Consider the following 15,273-nt stretch of genomic DNA (forward strand, 5'->3'; position numbering starts at 1 on the left):
GCTGAGACTGAGAACGCCTGGTTTAGAGGGAGATACTATGAAAGGATAGAGTGAAGATGGATTATTGAGGACATGACTAATGGGAACCATTGGAGGCTTTTGAGCAGGAGAAATGATATAGACTACGCTCTGCTTTAGGGAGATATCCAGGAGACCTAGGCGGGAGCCAGTTAGGAAGTCATTGCAATTGGAATTAATTCAGTGAGTTACAGAATTAGGGCCACAGAAGAGGATGTAAAAAGGAAGTGTTAAGTGAGAATTTAGCTTTTATACAACTTCTCTACCACTCATCACTTCTTATTCCCCCAAATACATGTTTGTACTGTGATCATAAAAATACCATCCATTTCTGAACCAAGTGGATATTATGAATATACTTTCTTTCATGTACAGCTTTTTTATTTTTCAAGCTTAATAAATGTCTTCCTTTTGCCTTTATTTAATTACATTGTACAGGAATAATATAAAGCAACTTCAGGCTGGCAGTTATATTAGGGAAGGGTAAGGGAATTGGATGGCAGAGGGTTGCTTCAGCAGTAATTAGAACATTTTATGTTTTGGAGGTAGGGGGAGAAACCCTGACTCTGCTACAGTAGAAACATTTGTTGCAATATTTTCTGAATTTTATGTGGTTGAAGTGCTTCATATTAATTTTTTATACAAAAAAGGTGTTGTGATATTCAACTTTATCAAGATAGATTCAGCAAATATTTTCAGTTTACTGAATGTAAAGTTAGAAAAAGAAAAGAGAAAAATTATATGTTAGTGCTTTGAGCCAAGTATAGTAGAAGTATGGGAATGATAACCAAAAAAGAACTGTAGAAAAAAATAGAGAAGGTTGTGAGTATATGTGGATGTGTGCATGTGTGTGCATGCTGGGAGGTGAGGGAGAAGTTGCCAAGGAAGATGAGCCATTCTTTAGATACTTGGGCATAGTTTCCTGCAGTATGTCTTTGTGGAAATTTGACCTTGAGGAAGCCATGTCAGGGATTCAGTATCAGAAGTCAGGGCAAATCTCAGAACCTGGGTAGCATCTCCTTGGAAGAGGGATGAGTGTGTAGAGAGCTGTAGGAGCTGCTAAGCTTTCCAAGGGGGGATGTAGCATGAAGAAAGACAAAGTCAACAGACCAAACCTTGGAAGCTATCAATATTCTATGGGCTACGGAAGTAGATATGTTGAAGGAAATCAAGGAGAGATTCCAGGAACTAGAAGAGTATAAGAAAAATATGTTGTCATGGAAACCAAGGAAGAGAGGATTTCTGAAAAGGAAAAGGTGAACAATAGTATTAAAGGCTATGGATAAGAAAGAGAATTGAGGTCAGAGGGAGCCACTGGATTCAGTGATAAATAGTGCAATGGGGAATCTTATGAAAGTAATTTCAGCAGAATAAGGGATGTCTCATTTATTCATTCACATATATTTATTGAGTGTGTACTATGTCATGATGTGGTGTGAGTATCTAAGGAAATGAGCTAAAACATGGCTCCCTGCCCTCCAGGAGCTCACAGGCTGGTGTTTATATTTACAAACCAATAGCATATAATGTGGAACTCATTATTTCTATGATTAAAGCATGCACCGGATGTGATGAGATCATATTATGGAATACTTCCTAGAGGAGGTGACATCTAAACTGCATTTTAAAGGCTGAAGAATAAATCGGAGCCAGCTATTTGAAACGGGGATTAGAGTTGGTAAAAAAGGAGACAGTTTTCCTGCCAGAAGGATCAGCATGAGCAATTCTATTAGAGCCAAGAGAGATCATGGTGAGTCTTCAAGGAACTGGAGTATTCAAAATACAAGTTTGACCCCTGGGTGTGGAGGATCCTCTGGAGAAGGAAATGGCAACCTACTCCTGTATTCTTGCTGGTAAATCCCACAGAGAGGAGCCTGGCAGTCCATGGGGTGACAAAGAGACACAACTGAGCACAAACAGGTGCCTGTACTTGCAGGGGAAGGTTTTTCCTGGCACCTAGTATTCAAAATACTCCAGTTCAAAATCCAGTATTCAAAATACTCCAGTTCAAGTGGCGAAAGGTGAGCCCTGGTGAGTTATGCAGGGGCCAGACCAGGAAGGCCCTTATGTTTTATAATGTAACATTTGGACTTTACTATGAACTGATCACAAGCAACTAGAGCTACGTTTAAAGGACTGCGTTAACCTGTTCAGGTTTACTTTTTAGCACAGTTGTGTAGGGGAACCCAGAGCTTCAAATAATTGCATCTGGTATTTAGTAAATATTCAGAAATACTTTTGAGTTAATGAAAATATATAAAATCAATGAATTTCTGTTAGTCATTCAAAAAAGTGAACTTATGAAATAGCAGTGTAGAGCAGGAACAGAGAAGAAGTGGGAAAGTTAGGATTTTTGTCTGTTTCCACCATTTCAAAAAATAGCCACATTATAAGTTTACATAAACATGTACTAATCATAACAAATGTTAACACACAGGGATAAAAAAGTTCAAGTCACCTAAAACCCTTCCCTACTGAGAGACTGCCATCAACATTTCTGTGGCCATTTTGTTTCTGCATTGCTTTGTACATAGCCATCAACATTCACATATCTACATTCTGAGAAATGAGATCATGGCTTGTGTGTTTTACCATGAATGCATTTGTATTGCTTTTATTGGGAGTTGAGTGAGGAAGTACCGAACATGTTTTTCTACTAAAAGAAGTGTCCAATGGAGGAAGACAAATGAAAGATTTAAGAGAACAGACATGAGACACAATAAGCAAAACTTTGGACTGTGGTAATCTCTTCAGAACAAATTGCCCATTTCTTCAACAAATACTTTTCAAGGAAAACAAAAACCTATAGATCACATAAAATGCAATAGGCATATCAGTAAAAAAAAAAATTTTGGACCTTGTTTGGATCATGAATTGAATAAATAATGAAAAAGAAGTTTAGAATCATACGGGTATTTGAACCCTGATTTAAAAAAAAAAAACTACTGTTGACATTTTATATGTGATGAAGACATGGTGGTTGTTTTTATAATAGCTCTTTATAAAAATATACTGAAATAAATATGTATGAAATAATATTTGGGATTTGCTTCAAAATAATCCAGTATGGGTATGTATTGGGGGTCTACTGAGGCAAAATCAATCATGGATCATCACTTTTGTAATTAGGTGATGGTTATGTGGAGGTTCATTCAACTATTCTCCCTACATTTGTATTTAAAATTTTTCATTATAAAAGTTAAAGAAAAAAAAGAGGAAACAAGAGAAAGAAAAAAAGAATGAAGAGAAAAAAGATTCAGCAGGAAAAACAGAGAGAGGGGAAATAAGTTGAAGACCTATTATGTGCCAGATGTTGGTTATATTGAGTATACCATAGTAAATATGCTATTCATGGATTCCTGGCTTAGTAGACCCTGCTGTCTCAAGGGTGAATCAAATTGAAGAATCAATTACAGGAAAGTGTATATTTAATTATATTTGTGAGAACTGCTACAGAAGTAAAACATAAGGTTTTCTGAGAGTGTACGACAAGGAAATGTAGCCTTCTCAGACAAGGTTTCCCTGAGAAAAAATATTGAAACAGAGACCTGAGGCATGGACAGCAGTGATCTAGTGAGGAGGAAGAACATTCTAGACAAAGAGATGAGGAAAGGCCAGAGGAAAGACTGATGAGCTTAGGCGATAGTCTTTGCAGTCTTTACTTAGACTCTGGGACTTCAGTCCCAGGGCAAGGGAAAGCTAAAGAAGAAAGTAGCATCATCATATTTATAGTAGACAGTAATCCTGGAGAAGGGAATGGCAACCCACTCCTGTATTCTTGCCTGGACAATCCCATGGACAGAGGAGCCTGGTGGGCCCCAGTCCATGGGGTCGCAAAGAGTCGGACACAACTTAGCAACTAAGCACTAATCCAGAGAGGGAGGACAGAATGGGTGGAGTCGAAAGATATTCAGGATGCAAATTCAACCACTAGGAAGGTGATTGACAGATTTAAGGTGTAAGGAAAAGAGAGAGGGGTGTCGTGAGTGACTATCAAGTCTGCCATAAGAAGCAGAGATTCAAAGCAGTGATATCTCATGTTGAAGGTCATGCAGTGAGAGAGGGGACTGAGAAACCCAGACTCCTAAGCAGTTGGCATTACTGGCCATCAGTGAAGTTTTGTGGAATGCTTATGAAAACAGCATGCCCCAGTGTTTTTACTGAACCTTGGTTTCTTTCTTCAAGGAAATAATAACTGCCAAGGTCCTTTGAGGTGATCAGTTCAAGACTCAAAAATGACAGCATGCTGTGTTGAACAGATGGGATTCACTTGTTTTTCCCTGTTGAGATGGGCCCTGTGGCAAGTGAATCATGGTCCATGTTGCAAACCACCACCTCCACCCATGTGGAAGAGGCAGCCTGGTGGGGGTGATGTGGTGGAAATTCAAGAACCCTAGTTTGAATTCTAACTCTTCTGTCAATCAGCTTCTTTGCTGAATTAAGACACAGGGTGTGGAGAAGAACCAAAGGCTTACCTACACAAAGAGCTACCCAAGATCCAAGGCTCAAGTTGGGTGGCTTGGGATTTCCAAATTGGTCAGTGCATACGCCCAGCTGAAGAAACAAACCAGGAATTAAAATTCAAAGGAATTTTAAAAAACATTTATTTATTTGATTATGTTGGGTCTCAGTTGCAGTATGAAGGATCTTTGTTGTGTCATGAGGGAGCTTATGATGGAGCTTTCGGACTCTAGTTATGATGCGTGGGTTCAATAGTTCTGGTGTTTGGGCTTAGTTGACCCATGGCATGTGGGATCCTAGTTCACTGACCAGGAACCGAAACTGTGTCCCCTGAGTTACAGAGCAGATTCTTAAAAGTCACCTCAAATGTATTTTTAACATTAGTGCAATGCCTACTCTAAACTTTAGACCCAAAAGACTGGAAATTCTGAGAGCATACATTCTCTCACTAAATCCACGCTACCAACAACTTCCCTCTCAGTTCGATCTTCACATTCTTCTGTCTCATGAGCTAAGTGGAACACAGTGAATCATTGAGTCTACTCCACCTAATTTACAGATAAGAACATAAAAATCTGCACAGTGGAAACAATTTGCTTACAAATGCAGAGCAAGTTAACAAGAGAACAGTAACTAAATTCTTAGTCTCCCAGACTTCTAGGGCAGCATTCTTTCTGCTCGGCCAGCCTGTGCTTTCTAGTATATATTCTGCCTGGTAATAGTAATAAAAAATGTTCCTCAGTTCAGTTCAGTTCAGTTCAGTTCAGTCACTCAGTCGTGTCTGACTCTTTGCGACCCCATGAATCGCAGCACACCAGGCCTCCCTGTCCATCACCATCTCCCGGAGTTCACTCAGACTCACATCCATCAAGTCCGTGATGCCACCCAGCCATCTCATCCTCTGTCGTCCCCTTCTCCTCCTGCCCCCAATCTCTCCCAGCATCACAGTCTTTTCCAATGAGTCAACTCTTCACATGAGGTGGCCAAAGTACTGGAGCTTCAGCTTCAGCATCATTCCTTCCAAAGAAATCCCAGGGTTGATCTCCTTCAGAATGGATTGGTTGGATCTCCTTGCAGTCCAAGGGACTCTCAAGAGTCTTCTCCAACACCACAGTTCAAAAGCATCAATTCTTCAGCACTCAGCCTTCTTCACAGTCCAACTCTCACATCCATACATGACCACAGGAAAAACCATAGCCTTGACTAGATGGACCTTAGTCGGCAAAGTAATGTCTCTGCTTTTGAATATGCTATCTAGGTTGGTCATAACTTTTCTTCTAAGGAGTAAGCGTCTTTTAATTTCATGGCTGCAGTCACCATGTGCAGTGATTTTGGAGCCCAGAAAAATAAAGTCTGACACTGTTTCCACTGTTTCCCCATCTATTTGCCATGAAGTGATGGGACCAGATGCCATGATCTTCATTTTCTGAATGTTGAGCTTTAAGCCAACTTTTTCACTCTCCTCTTTCACTTTCATCAAGAGACTTTTTAGTTCCTCTTCACTTTCTGCCATAAGGGTGGTGTCATCTGCATATCTGAGGTGATTGACATTTCTTCCAGCAATCTTGATTCCAGCTTGTGTTTCTTCCAGTCCAGCATTTCTCATGATGTACTCTGCATATAAGTTAAATAAGCAGGGTGACCTGGAAAGGATTTATTCATGTGACAGATAGACATTGACAGTCTCATTTGTGCCAGACACTGTTTTAGTCTCTGGGAAAACAACAGTCAACAGTATAGGTGGATATTCCTGCCCTCATGAAACTTACACCATAGTAGAGGAGGTAGTGAACAAGATAATTATGTATAGTTTAGAGCATTTTAGATACTGATGCATTTTAAGGATCAAAATTCTTGCAGGTAAGAGCATACAAAGTATGGGTTGGGGAGGTTAAAATTTTAGAGAGTGGCCAAGGAAGGTCTTATTATGAAGATGTCTTTTGGGGAAAAACCCAAAGGAAGTGATGAAGCCAGCCATGTAGATAATCAGGAGGAAGCATCTAAAACAAGGAAAGTGAAAGGGCTCAGAGTTGGGGGTAACACCTGGAATGTGGGGTTCAGCAAGGAAGGTGATGTGACTGACGTGGAGAGAATGAAGGGGAAAGGATTCAGATATGAGGTTAAAGGGGAAATGGGATCCAGCCCATGCATGACCGTGTGAGTCAAAATAAGCACTTGGGTTTTTATTTTGCTTAACATGGGAAGCCAGAGTGAAGGGGGAGCCCTGAGTGACATTGGCTGGGCTTGTGTGTTGAAAGTAGGCTAAAGGGGCGACAAGGGCAGAAGATCATCAGTCAGGAAACCACTGAAATAATCAACACACACTCTAATAATGGCTTGGATCAGAATGTTAGCAGAGAGTTTGGTGGAAAGTAATTGAACTCTAGGTATATTTTGAACGTAGAACAAATAGGATTTGTAAGAAGGCTGGAAGTGGAGAATGAGAGAGGAGTCCAGGATTATACCAGAGCAACTGGATGGAGAGAATTGCCATTAATAAAGCATGTCTGGGGGGGAATGGGGAGAATTTCATGAGCTCATTTTTAGACATATGTTTAATTTAAAATGCCTATTAAACATTCAGGTGGAGATGTCAGGCAGGAAGTTAACTATGTGAATCTGGAGTTTGTGGGAGAAATCCAGGCTGGGGATAAGCATACGACTGCAGAGGGATGGTATTTAAAGCAAGGCAATGGGATGAGATCAGTTGGGGAGTGAGCCCTGGAGCATTTCAACATTCAGATGTCAGGGAGATGCAGATGATCCAGCCAAACAGGCAACAGAAAGCAACAGTGGGAGAAAACCAGGTGAGTGTGGCATCCTGGAAACCAAGTAGAGAAAGTGTTTTTGCAAGGAGAACAGAATGAACTCCTGTAACAACAGCTGCTGGTGGGAAAGCGTCAGATTAGGACTGAGACATGCCTAGTGGACCAATGCAAAGGTTGCTCTTCACCTTGACGAGAAGAGGTTGTGCCAGGCGTTTGAGAGGAACGAAACCTGGTGTGGTTTGGACAGAGAACAGGAGAGAAATTGAAGACTGAATTTAGGCACACCTTCCAGGAAATGCTGCTGTAAGGAGAATGAGATAAAAAGGGTGCTATTGACAAAGGGGAAGATGAGAGTCACAGCAACATGTCTGTGTGCTGATGGATCTGACAGAAAAGGGGGCAGGAGGGAATGATGCAGGCGAGGGAGGCAGACTTGCTGGAGTAAGTCCTTGCCTGGGTGAGAGGACCATGATGTTCTTTTCTGAACACTTCATTTTTATCAAATGGGAAGCAAGTCAGAAGCCGTGAGGTAAGATGGAGAAGGTGCTGGGGGTTTGAGAAGAAATGAGAAAGTATGAAATAATTATCCAGGAGAGTGGGAAGGGGAATAGCCAGGGGAAATGTAGTATGATGGCAGCTTTAAGAACTTACTCAGTGATTGCGAGTTTAAAGATAAATCAGTAATTGTGTCTGGGGTGTGTTTTGTGGCTTCTCTTGTACAAGTTCTGCCCGTAAGTAGCTGAAGAGCTAAATTTGCCTGGGATTGTAGTTTAGGAAAGCAAATGTGATGAAAGGGCATGCATTTGGGAGTTCAGAACCTGGGGAAGGAAAGGAAGGGTTGTAAAAAGAAAATAATTCTAATGACTAATCATACAATTTAAGCTGGATAAGGAGGTGAGTGAGGCCATAGGTCAAGGGACTAAGTACAGTAGAAAGATTTTGGGACTACTGTATTGAAAATCAGGTAGAATCAAAGACTGCTGAAGACAGGGAGTCCAGGAAATGAGTTAGAAATTTTGGAAGGTGTAAATAGAGTGGGAATTAAGCTTTTGGTGGATTGGAAATGATAGGAGCTTCTGAGGTCTAGGTGATGGCCATGAGAGTGAGTAGGTGAGGGAGGCAGTGGATCATCAGAGGAGAGGAGGTTAGGACAAGGCCAGAAAGCTGGAGTTGTAATTTCCTACAGTGACCAGGCACCATTCAGAACTGGAGATTCTGGGACACTGGAATTAGAACGGCGTTCCTTACCAGGAGTTCTGCATTCGTTCCACAGCAAGGACCACTCATGCTATTGTTTTTTTTTTTTTTTTATTGAAATGTTTATTTGTTCAGGATTGGAACAGGTGTTAGTATATACTGTTTGCTTATACCTATTTCACCTGTTTCTAAATAAATGGAGAAAATTATATACACATATATAGATACACATGTAATACATATGTGTGTATATGTATATACATATATGTAGTTATAAATGCATATATAATTTATATGCATATAATTTGTGCATGTGTGTTCAGTCACCCATCCAAGTCCAACTCTTTGCAACCTCATGGACTGTAGCCTTTGGGCTTCTCTGTCCATGGGATTCTCCAGGCAAGAATAGTGGAGTGGGTAGCCACTTCCAACTTCAGGATATATAATTTACACACATATATATATACACACACACACATATATATTGTTGTTGTTCAGTTGCTCAGTCATGTCCGACTCTTTGTGACCCCATGGACTGCAGCACACCAGGCTTCCCTGTCCATCACCATCTTCCGGAGCTGCTCAAACTCATGTCCATTGAGTCAGTGACGCCATCCAACAATCTTGTCCTCTGTCGTCCCCTTCTCTTCCTGCCTTCAATCTTTCCCAGCATCAGGATCTTTACTAATGAACTGGCTGTTTGCATCAGGTGGCCAAATTATTGGAGCTTCAGCTTCAGCATCGGTTCTTCCAATGAATATTCAGGGTTGTTTTCCTTTGGGATTGACTGGTTTGATCTCCTTGTAGTCCAAGAGACTCTCAAGAGTCTTCTCCAGGAAAGCATTAATTCTTTGGTGCTCAGCAATGTATGTATACACACACACACACATATACATAAATACATATGTAATTTGTCTTTTTGGTGTTAGGCATGGCCATGTGAATTGCTTTGGCTCATGAAGAGGGAAATAGGTCACTGGAAAGTGAAAGTGAAGGGCTCAGTCGTATCCGACTCTTTGTGACCTCATGGACTGTAGCTTACTACACTCCTCCGTCCATGGTATTTTCCAGGCTAGAGTACTGGAGTGGGTTGCCATTTCCTTCTGCAGAGGATCTTCCCAACCCAGGGATCAGACCTGGGTCTCCCGCATTGTAGGCAGATGCTTTACCATCTGAGCCACCAGGGCGGTACTGGAAGGGAGCATTTATTTGCAGAGTTCGATCTGTCAGTCTTACTTATCCCCTGCCATATTGACTTGGTAATAGGAGTTGACCCAGGAATAGTTGTCTCTTGTACCTGACCATGATGTGGAGAGCCACTGCCTAGGAGACTCAACTACACTTGCAGTGGACTTTGTGTGAGTGAGAAATGCTCCATTGTTGAGATGAGAATGCTGTTTTCCAATGAAGCACAAGTGAGCCTAGGCTGGTTGGCATTTACATCACTCTGTAGTGGTGTGGCTGGCCCCGTGCCAATGGCTGAGGACCCAGAGATGAATAAAGCACCTTCCTTGCCCTCATGGTGCCAGGGGTGAGGGACAGGGTGGAAGAGAAGAGGTCTCACACCAGGGGCAGCTGCAGGAGAACAGAGGAGGCTTTGGAAGCAGGCTTTGGGGGCACAGGGCTTCTTGCTTTTTCTGGACTTCTGTAGCCCCCCACAATTAGATCTTATGCTCACTTTCCTCACTCTCCATTTGAACTCCTGGGCTCCATTCAATGAATCTGTGTTGAGTGTCAGGTACCATGCTGAAAGTTAAATGCAACAGTAAGTGAAACAGACAACCTCTGTCCTCCTGGGATTAACAGTTTAGTGGAAAAGGACGTTAGATCATTAATTTACAGCTGGATTGAGTGTTCTGCAGGAGCAGAACATCAGGAAGCCCAACCTGGATTCATCCAGGAAATGAGCAGCAGATGTCATGGTGCCATATTGTAACCTATGAATACAGCTTCTTCAAGTGTCCTTATGTGAGAGAGGCTGTGCCCTGCTTAGGACACTGAAGACGATGTGATGGCTGAGGAGGGAAACATAGGAAGCGAGTGGCAGGAGGTGAGGTTGTAGAGGAAAGTGTGGACCAGGGCCAGTCACTGGAGGTTTTACAGGCTAAAGGGTTTGGATCTTGATTCTAAACGCAATTGAAACAATCTAAAATCATTCTTAGAGAGTAACTTTCCCACATTTTCATTTTTAAGATCACGTGAGTAGTAGAATTCAGAATGGATTGAAAGGGGTAAGTGTAAATACAGTTAGTAATATAAAGAAACCCCTGTTCTTGGCAGATAAAAGAAGGTGCCAGCTTGAAAGGATGGCTTGGAAGGGGTTGAATATAAGTGGGCAGCTACAAAATATATTTTGAAAGCAAAATTCAATTTAATGTGTGATTACAGTTGATATGACAGGTGAAGGAGAGGGAAGATTCAAGGATAATTCCAGTGATCTGAACAACTAAAGGGATAGTGGTGCCACGGCTGATAAAGGAAGACAATTCTAGGTGGGTGTAAAAGAGGGAATTCAATTTGAGGCCTGAGAGATCTGAAGTCTTCAAGTACACCCATCCCTCTTCAGTTCAGTTCAGTCGCTCAGTCGTGTCTGACTCTTTGCGACCCCATGAATCACAGCACGCCAGGCCTCCCTGTCCATCACCATCTCCCGGAGTTCACTCAGACTCATGTCCATCGAGTCCGTGATGCCACCCAGCCATCTCATCCTCGGTCGTCCCCTGCTCCTCCTGCCCCCAATCCCTCCCAGCATCAGAGTCTTTTCCAATGAGTCAACTCTTCACATGAGGTGGCCAAAGTACTGGAGTTTCAGCTTTAGCATCATTCCTTCCAAAGAAATCCCAGGGTTGATCTCCTTCAGAATGGACTGGTTGGATCTCCTTGCAGTCCAAGGGACTCTCAAGAGTCTTCTCCAACACCACAGTTCAAAAGCATCAATTCTTTGGTGCTCAGCCTTCTTCACAGTCCAACTCTCACATCCATACATTGCCACAGGAAAAACCATACCCTTGACTAGATGGACCTTAGTCAGCAAAGTAATGTCTCTGCTTTTGAATATGCTATCTAGGTTGGTCATAACTTTTCTTCCAAGGAGTAAGCGTCTTTTAATTTCATGGCTGCAGTCACCATGTGCAGTGATTTTGGAGCCCCCCAAAATAAAGTCTGACACTCCCTCTTAAGAGAATACATTTCTCTGCACTTTGTGTTTGCATCCATGCCTACTTTTTCCATTTGATTATTAAAGCTCTGAGAGGAAAAGCCATCATCTCACATGCAGTCTCCTACTCCCAGGCTTGTAGGGTTGAACTATGCCTTAGGTAAGTACAGGGGACTACCCTGGAGGTTCGGTGGTAATGACCCTGTGCTTCCACTGCTGGGGGTATGGATTCGATTTCTCATCCAGGAACTAAGATCGCACATGGGAACACTACAGATGAACCTATTTCCAGGGCAGGAATAGAGATGCAGACATAGAGAACAGATATGTAGACACAGGGGTTGGGGAAGGGAAAGTGTTAGTCACTCAGTCGCGTCCAACTTTTTGCAATCCCATGGACTGTAGCTAGCTCACCAGACTCCTCTGTCCATGATATTCTCCAGGCAAGAATACTGGAGTGGTTTGCCAATTCCTTCTCCGGGGTATCTTTCTGACTCAGGGATCAAACCCAGGTCTCCTGCATTGCAGGCAGATTCTTTAACATCTGAGCCACCAGGGAAGCCCAACAATACTGGAGTGGGTAGCCTATTCCTTCTCTAGGGGAATTTCCTGACCCAGGAATTGAACCAGGGTCTCCTGCATTGCAGATGGACTCTTTACCAGCTACGCTACTAGGGAAGCCTGAGAAGAGTGGGACAAATTAGGAGATTAGGATTGACATCGGAGAAGGCAATGGCACCCTACTCCCATACTCTTGCCTGGAAAATCCCACGGATGGAGGAGCCTGGTAGGCTGCAGTCCACGGGGTCACGAAGAGTCGGACACAACTGAAGCAACTTAGCAGCAGCAGCAGCAGGATTGACATATACACACTACCATGTGTAAAATAGGTAGCTAGTAGGAAGCTGCTATATAGCACAGGGAACTCAGCTCAGTGTTCTGTGATGATCTTATGGGGTGGGATGGGGGGCAACAAGGGAGACCCAAGAGGGAGGGGATATATGTATACATACGGCTGATTCACTTTGTTGTACAGCAGAAACTAACACAATATTATAAAGAATTATATGCCAATTAAAAAAAAAAAAGACCCCATAAGCTGCATAGTATGGCCAAAAAGTAAAAAGAGAGAGAGAGAGAGAGACGTGTGTCCTGACCCAGTGGATAACAAAATGGGCACCTCTGATTCTTGGAGCCCAGGTTGAGAGAAGCTTGTTCACTTTGCCTCTACTCCAGGATCCATTCTTGGTTTCCTGGCCCCTGTATCACTGTGGCATCTGGGTAAGTTACATCCAGGTTTAGTTCACCTGAGTGAGCACACAAGAAGTGGTTGTTTATTTCTCAACCATCTGAACAAATTGTACTTCTTCGATTCAAAGGCTTCACCTGAAACAGGTACTAAGTGTTTTTAAAACTTGTCTTCTTGGTAGAACTCTAATATATTCCATTTTCATCAGGCTCTAAGTGTCTTGAGTGAGAATCCTGTCTGATAGCAGCTTTACCAAATATGCTCTTCACCTCCTTTAAGACCTTGGAGGTAAAAAGAAGAAACAGCTAGTTTCAAAATAAGTGCATTTATCATTATCTGTGCAATGTAGTTCATGGGCTTCAGAATGAACTATATCCCTTTGAAAATGCATAGGCATCAGAGGATGACTTAAATATCACCATTAGAACAGTATTCTTCAGCTTAAGGCTTTGGTTCCTACTAAAAGATAAATCCATCTCCCCTCCTCTCCACTTTCTCCTCTCAAAAATGCTGGGATAATGCCTCAAGCTATTTGCATTCCTTTACACTTGAGTTCCAGTGAGATTGTGAATCTTCCTTGAGCACAGGATTGCTTTAGAAAAACCATCTGGTGTTCTAAGGGTAGTGGGGCTTACAGTCAAAAATCCAGGGGCTTTGCACTCTGCCTTGCACTGTGAGGCTTTGGGAAGATAAATGGGCTATTCTGGGCTCTCGTTTGTTATCTATGAATGGGAGATTCTCATCCCCACTCTGGGTATCTGGTTGATCCCAACAATAACTTTTAATGGAGAGTTTTAGAATGCCTGTTAACCACTACTCCATTTCTCTAAAAATGTCCTTCCATTTTTCCCCCAGAAAAGAAGCTAGTCTCAAGTGTTTGTGTGTCATCCAAGTGTCTTTCTTCACCAGCCAAAGCTGAGCAGGCAGGGTGGACCCCATGTCTCAGCTGGACCAATCACAGTCTCTCTTCCAGAATGTTAGAGCTGTGATTTAGAATCGTGATTTGAGATGACAGCTTCATCTGTGCTGGTGGGCTGCCGCCACCTGGGACCCATGGGGCAACCTTATGTTTTTTGAGTCAACTGAGGAGTCCCCACGTCAAACTTGCAGAGACAGAGGATGAAGTCGAGGTGCTGAGAAGAACACGGACTAGAAGAGTGCTGGGCCTGGGTTCTTACAAGCATTTCAGACCTTTGTTCTAGGCTTTTTCTTATAACTAGAAGTGACATTTCTGGCCTCAGGTTTTCTCAGACATTTTTGTACCTTTATAATAATTTTCCTCTTCTTGCCTAAGCTAGCAGAGGGTAATTTCTATTTCTTATAAGCAGAATGCCCTTATCAGATTAATACTCTGATGTAGGGGGCCACCAGGGCTGGAGGAAGGCTGCCCTTTCCTGTGGGAGTGATTAGGCATAAAAATAGCTGACTGTAAAGCCCATTCACCACCACTGGCTTTCCATCTACTGATTTAGCAGGGGTCCCACCGTACCTAAAAGTTCCTAATCTAAGGGCCATTTTTTGCTTTGACTTTTTTCTTTTTTAGCTGTCTGCAACATTCAGTGACTTAAGCAAACTTTTTTTCTTTCCTGTAATAGCATTTTATTTCGTTTATGCATCTTTACACCTTATCGAGTTATAGATTGATAGAGAATAAAAGGCACATGTTTAAAGTGTCCAATTTAATGATTTTGGTACCTGTATTCAGCTGTGAGGTCCTCACACAATCAAGACAATGAATGTATTCATTACTCCTTGAAGGTTCCTGGTGCCCCTCTGCAATCATTCTCTCTTCTCCCCCCTGGTTTCCCGACAGCCACAGATCTGTTTTCTGTCACCATAGGTTAATTTGCATTTTTTAGAATTTCATATAAACAGAATCATATCATATGTGCTCTGTTAAGAAACCAGTCTTTCAATAAATATTTGATAAATATTTGAGCACTTCGGCCCTGGGGATACAACCAAGAACTGGACAGACATAGCTCTTGCCATCACAGAAGTTTGGTTTAGAGAGTCGAATATTGAATAAATAATCACAGTAAAGGCTGTTGTGTGTTTTCATAAGAAGAGAATCAGAAAAGGAGGTATATACCAAGGTATCTAACCTTAGCTCTTATGAGAGATCTGAAGATTTACTAGGAATAAGACCAATTAAAGTTATAGGGGTGGGAGTGGGGTCCAGGCAGAGGGTATAGAGTGGGAGAAGTTCAGAGGAAGGAGAAAACCAGGCATATTTAGGGAACAGAAAGATTGGCAAAATGGTGAACAGCTCCTTCCAGTGGGGGCTGGGTGGGGTGAGCAATAAAAGAGGGTATGGAGAGATTGGCAAGTCACTGTTATCTTTAGTCACTCTTTCCTCCTCACTCCTGACCTCATCCAACCTTTCCAACAGTTCTTTGTCTTCCTTCATTTCTTTGCCAGAA

This window comes from Oryx dammah, unplaced genomic scaffold (assembly GCF_014754425.2).
Source record: "Oryx dammah isolate SB20612 unplaced genomic scaffold, SCBI_Odam_1.1 HiC_scaffold_5, whole genome shotgun sequence".
Lineage (NCBI taxonomy): Eukaryota > Metazoa > Chordata > Mammalia > Artiodactyla > Bovidae > Oryx > Oryx dammah.